The 5,652-nt window shown below is 36.9% G+C and overlaps 1 long non-coding RNA gene across 1 annotated transcript in view; it reads right to left on the reverse strand.

Annotated features, from left to right (window-relative positions):
• The window catches only part of LOC116873475, a 112,756-nt gene extending 111,435 nt beyond the window's left edge, over nt 1-1,321 (reverse strand). Inside the window, exon 1 of the long non-coding RNA XR_004383815.1 lies at nt 1,106-1,321. This is a non-coding gene — a long non-coding RNA (uncharacterized LOC116873475). The remainder of the gene's footprint in view (nt 1-1,105) is intronic.
• Nucleotides 1,322-5,652: the final 4,331 nt, after the last annotated feature.

Genomic DNA, 5,652 nt, shown 5'->3' on the forward strand with positions numbered 1-5,652 from the left:
ATATATATATATGTTTATAAAAAAATAAAATTATAAAAAAAAAAGTGCAGAATAAAATTCTAGTGAATAGAAGCAGCTTAGAAAGGGGTTTTAACAATGTGTTGAGGGGCACAGGACATTTTGTTAGGTAAACCTTATGGAGGAGAGAGTGCAAAAGCAAAAGCACAGAGGCAGTTTCCATAATGCCTACTTTGGCCTTACTATTTCAGCAGCCAAATGAGCACATATTCCCTTCTGCTCCCTTACCTTCCAAGCTAATTAAGATGTGGTAGGTCATGTTTCATGGGTGGGCCCCAAAGCACTCAAATCCCTTTCTACCTATCTAGATATATGTATAGCATATCCTCAGTGCAGAAAGGTTTGTTCCTAAAAATCCTGCCACCCTACCACAGAGGGTCCAGTAGCAAATAAATTTGATACCCAGTGTCACATCCTCACAACCACTTCTGACTTCAGTCACAGTAGGTTTGGACAGTTCCACGGGAGTCCATCAGACTGTCCTTATGCTGGTAGCTTTCCTCCCTTCTCAATGGCACTCTGCAGATCCTGTCAGTCTTGAAGTGGGGGAGTAATTAACAGCTTTAGGGGTGACCCTGAACCCAATGAGGGAGGGTATTTGGAGAATGCTTATATTTCTATTCAGATGTTTAAAAAAAATCTTCGATAAAATCAAAAGTTTTCCTTGTTGATGCTAGGAAAGGGAAAGAGATATTGATAGTGTTCAGGGACTAAGGAAACATCCTGCAGGATCATGGGCTAAGACACCTATTTTCATAGAGCTTGTACCCTTGTAGAGCTTTGGAAAGGTCACATATCTTCCAGGGAGTGTCACATTTGGTTTTTCATTAGGTTAGTATTCTTTACTTTAATAAATTCTGGTTCTATAAGTCTCCTTTTAAAATATAAGAGATATCCCCTCTTTGTCTAACTATTATAAAAGCTTATCAACACCTTAGTAACCTTTATAGGTTTATTTCTATTTAAATAACTTAATCTGATTTACCTTGCTCTTTTTAAGAGAAGCAATATTTTCTTACAATAGAAAGCCTTTGAAATTGATATGGTTTAAATCTTTCCACACAGACATCTCTGAGCAGTTACTTACTGCTTTCCTTAGTTGTCAACAGACTGAAGAGATACCAATAATAACAAAAGAAAATAGTCTTCCCTGGCTCTAAGTCATCTTAAAATCCCACAACTTCAAGTGGTTAAAATAAGAAAATATGATAGGGGACACCACCTAGTTTTTATGATAGAATTTAACTGCATTAAAAAATTACTTAGATGTGTACACTTCTATACTGACTTCTGCTTAGAGATGTCCTCATAGCTCTCATGCTGGTTGACAGAATTCAGTTCATAACAACTTCACAGTTCTAGAATTCTTCCAAATACCACGTTTGATATGGATAACAGGAATGACAAGAATGTCAACAAGTGATAGTATACATTCACTAGGCATCCTATGAATACCTTAAGGTATTACTATGAAGTATGACACACACTTTATACGCAATTCACTTATTCCTCAAATCACCCCAATGAGATAGGTATTATTCCAATTTTAAAAATGAGAAATTAAAACTCTGAGAGGTTAAGAAATTTTCCTCAAAGTTACACACTATTAAATACATATCCATTCAAGGCAGACCTGTTTGATTTAGATCATATTGATCTCACTTTGTTGAAATGACCAACTGGGTACTTTCTCTCCCTCCTTATTTCTCCCTTCATTCTGTCTACCAACTGTTACTATCTCACTTACTTTTGCAGACCCATATTGAATCCCTTTTATGCACTAGATTCTGGCTTACAGGTTTTCATAGGTTCTTAAAATGCAGCCATTATACAAAGCCATGGAGTTACAAAAAGCCTAAAACATTATCTAAGTAGTAGCCTTCCTCCAGATATAAGAGGGGGAGAAGCTACAACATTGCAAATAGTTTTAGTCCTATTTGAAAACTTTCTGGGATCAGGAATTTACGTTTTTGCAAAGCAACCCATTCCTCAAATCTCAGCTTTAATCTTATTTAAAAAAAAAAAAAGTGTCCATTGTAACTAGATTTTATCAACCCTGCTCTGCTAGAGCTGCCTCTAGGGGGAGAGCCTTTTTCATCCCCCACTCCTAGAGAAAAGAGTTGTTTTGGCTCCTGGCCAAGTGGATAGACCGGGTTGGGAAAGGTCAATTCTGGTTGCCTTGATCAATTCAAAATAAAGATAGTTTGTGTCTCCTTTTTCAAACTGAGAACTGTTATTTAAAAATGCTGATCTTCCAGTAGATTTCCCAAATCAGTTGGGAGGCTATATCTCCCATCCTCCCTCTTTCTTTTCCTTATCTCCTCATCCTTTTCTCTTTGTTATTGTCAGAAACCAACATAGACTTCCTATCCAGCTATTTGCCTCTCTGTTTTATCCAAAGTTCCTTTTTTTTTTAATTGGAAAATTCTTTTGTCAGCTGCTGTTTGAGCCCAGACTTCAGCACCACTTCCACTAAAGGGAAAGCTATGTATTCTTATTTATTCAAACCCAATCAGTAAGAGCTAATGAATTCCTAAGGGCAGGAGATCAATCATGTTCTACTTATATTTAATTTCATGTTGACTCACTTGTCTTTTATAACTACTTTAAAGCATATTTGGGATACAGTCTTATCTCAGAATTTTGTGTGGATTTTACTACACCAAATCATAAAAATCCTGGTTTCCTCAGGACTTTAGGACATTCACTGTAACATTTTTATTAGCAAAAAAAGCATCTTCACAGATTTTGTTGTTCACACATTTCCTCACTTCTTCCAAGGTAGAATTGGTCCGACGTTTTTGTTCCAAAATGAAACCCAGTTGTAATAGTTTATCACATGTGTTAGTTCACCTGTTTGCCTCTTTTTCTGGACTTCTTCCTTTCTGTACACTTTTGTTCCCCTGTGCTTTGCAGTATTCATGGTGCACACAGTAGATGCTGCAGCAATATGTTGTTTCGTTTGAAAGAATTGATGAATGAGTGAATTTAAAAAGCTGTGAAACTAGAGAAACACAGTAAGTACAGGACCTATCAGGGGGGAGACTGGCTGGCTGCACATGAAAAAAAAGTATGTGGCACATGAAATGTTTTTAGAGTGCAATATAATTAAATGATGAATAAAAGGAAAGTATGATAAAATGTATGCAACTGGGCATAAGATCTTGATATGGAGGGAAAGAGGAGCTGGTTGGAGGAAAAAAAAGAATTTTGTGGGGAAGTGGGTATGCTCTTGTAGAGAGGGAAGATTGGGAAGTCAGAATTAGGGCAGGTGAGACCCATAACTTTCAGAAGCTGGTATAAAATGGACATTCTTTTATGCAAGACCCTCAGCCCTCTCTTTGGTGGCTAGGCCAGGTACTAATTTTTCTTCTTAACAAAGTAGGGAAACCATCTAGGGTAAGGTCAGTAGACTTTTTCCATAAAGAGCTGTACAGTAATTATTTTCCACTTTGTAGGTCATACAGTCCGTAAAAAATTCTCAACTCTGTTGTTGTGAAAATAGCCATAGACTATATGTAAATAGCGTAATTAAACTTTATATACAAAATCAGATATTGGGCTGGATTTGACCAGAAAGCATAATTTTCTTTTTTTTCCTTTTTCTTTTTTTTTCTTTTCTTTTATTATGTTATGTTAGTATGTTAGTCAACATACAGTACACCATTAATTTTTGGTATAGTGTTCCATGATTCATTGTTTGTGTATAACACCCAGTGCTCCACGCAATACATGCCTTCCAATACAACCCATCACCAGGCTAGCCCATCCCCCCACCCATCCCCTCTAATACCCTCAGTTTGTTTCCCATAGTCCATAGTCTCTCATGGTTCATCTCCCCCTTCGATTGCCCCCACTTTATTTTCCCCTTCCTTCTCCTAATGTTCTCCCTACTATACCTTATGTTCCACAAGCACATGAAACTATATGATAATCGCCTTTCTCTGCTTGACTTATCTCACTTAGCATAATCCCCTCTAGTTCCATCCATGTCAATGCAGATGGGTGTTCATCCTTTCTGATGGCTGAGTAATATTCCATTGTATATATGGGCCACCTCTTCTTTATCCATTTGTCTTGAAGGGCAACTCAGCTCCTTCCACAGTTTGGCTGTTGTTAACCTTGCTCAAGCATAATTTTCTGACTCGTGATCTAAGGTATACAGATCATAGTCTATGCCTTCTAGTCTTCCCTCTACCATGTTGTGTTTTCATGGCTGTCTAATAAATTGGTCTAATGTGACATTAAGAACTTTCTGCCCTGAATGAACAAACTACAGCTTTACTTGCTTACTAACTAAAATTCTTTGACAGAATACAAAATCTTTGATTTCTTATTAGCTACAAACTGTTCACTAATCAAGTAAGTTAATGCAAAGTCTGAAATTCACTCATTAAAATATGCCCTATCAATAAGTCAAAAAATTCAAATTACCAATATTAGATCTATTCCAGTTTCCTAAAGTAAAAGAGACAAAGAGAAGATAATAGCTTGGAATATCTGAGCCAGAGAAGTAGTAGACATGGAAGCAGTAAGTGAAGAAAGGTGGCATAAAAAGCTAATTGGGGGGAAAGAAAATGAATTTTTCTATTCTCATAATTTGAATTAAAGTTGGTTTGGCTTACTTTGTCTCAAGCTAGACATTGACAAATTGTGATTGAGTGGGAGGCACTCAATGTTTTGTTAGCAGTAACTCTTGACACACTAGTTTCCAAGATTTCTGAAAAATGTATACACTTTTTTGTTTAAACATGGCTGTCCAGACAAAAAAAAAAGGAATTAATTATCAAATGATTCTAATTGTGGTACCATTCCATTCCTTGGGATAAAAGCTCAGATTACTATAGAGAGGTGGTATTCTGATCAAAATTGGGTTATAAGCTTTGGTATAAAACTACCTTCTCCCAGATATAAACATATAGCAATAATATCTATAATTTATATTTAGAGAGTCATTGTTGCTCTTGGAAAAAAAAAAAAAAGCTGAACATCTCTTATGACCCAATAACTGGAAAGAAACATCAGTGAGCTGGAGATAACTATGCTACAAGATAAAAACACAGAGATAGCCAAGAGTTCAGTCTTTTCAGGAAATGGGACCTAAATTTTCCATATTCAAGTCAGGAGTCAGAGTAAGAAAAAAATTTAAAAAACCAAAATCAGGGGCACCTGGGTGGCTCAGTGGGTTAAGCCGCTGCCTTCGGCTCAGGTCATGATCTCAGGGTCCTGGGCTTGAGCCCTGCATCGGGCTCTCTGCTCAGCAGGGAGCCTGCTCCTCCTCTCTCTCTGTCTGCCTCTCTGCCTGCTTGTGATCTCTCCCTGTCAAATAAATAAATAAAATCTTAAAAAAAAAAAAAAAGCAAACCAAAATCATTCTCAGTGGCCAAAACCTATAGTGCATTGCTAGGTAGTATAGCAGGAGGAAGTAGAAATAGCTGGATATGGCTCATACCATATATTGTCTTGGATACTTGAGTGGTTGTAACTCTCAGAATGGTCATTCTGAACTGCCAATACAAGACTTGTTTCTGGCTGGACTTGGATAACCTAAAGAGAGGCAACTATAAAAAAAAAAAAATCACATCTGGAGCAGTGCATAGAATAGAAAGGAAAATAACAAAATAAACACAAGAA

Source organism: Lontra canadensis, unplaced genomic scaffold (genome assembly GCF_010015895.1).
Source record: "Lontra canadensis isolate GAN:19392208 unplaced genomic scaffold, GSC_riverotter_1.0 scaffold33, whole genome shotgun sequence".
Taxonomy (NCBI): Eukaryota; Metazoa; Chordata; class Mammalia; order Carnivora; family Mustelidae; genus Lontra; species Lontra canadensis.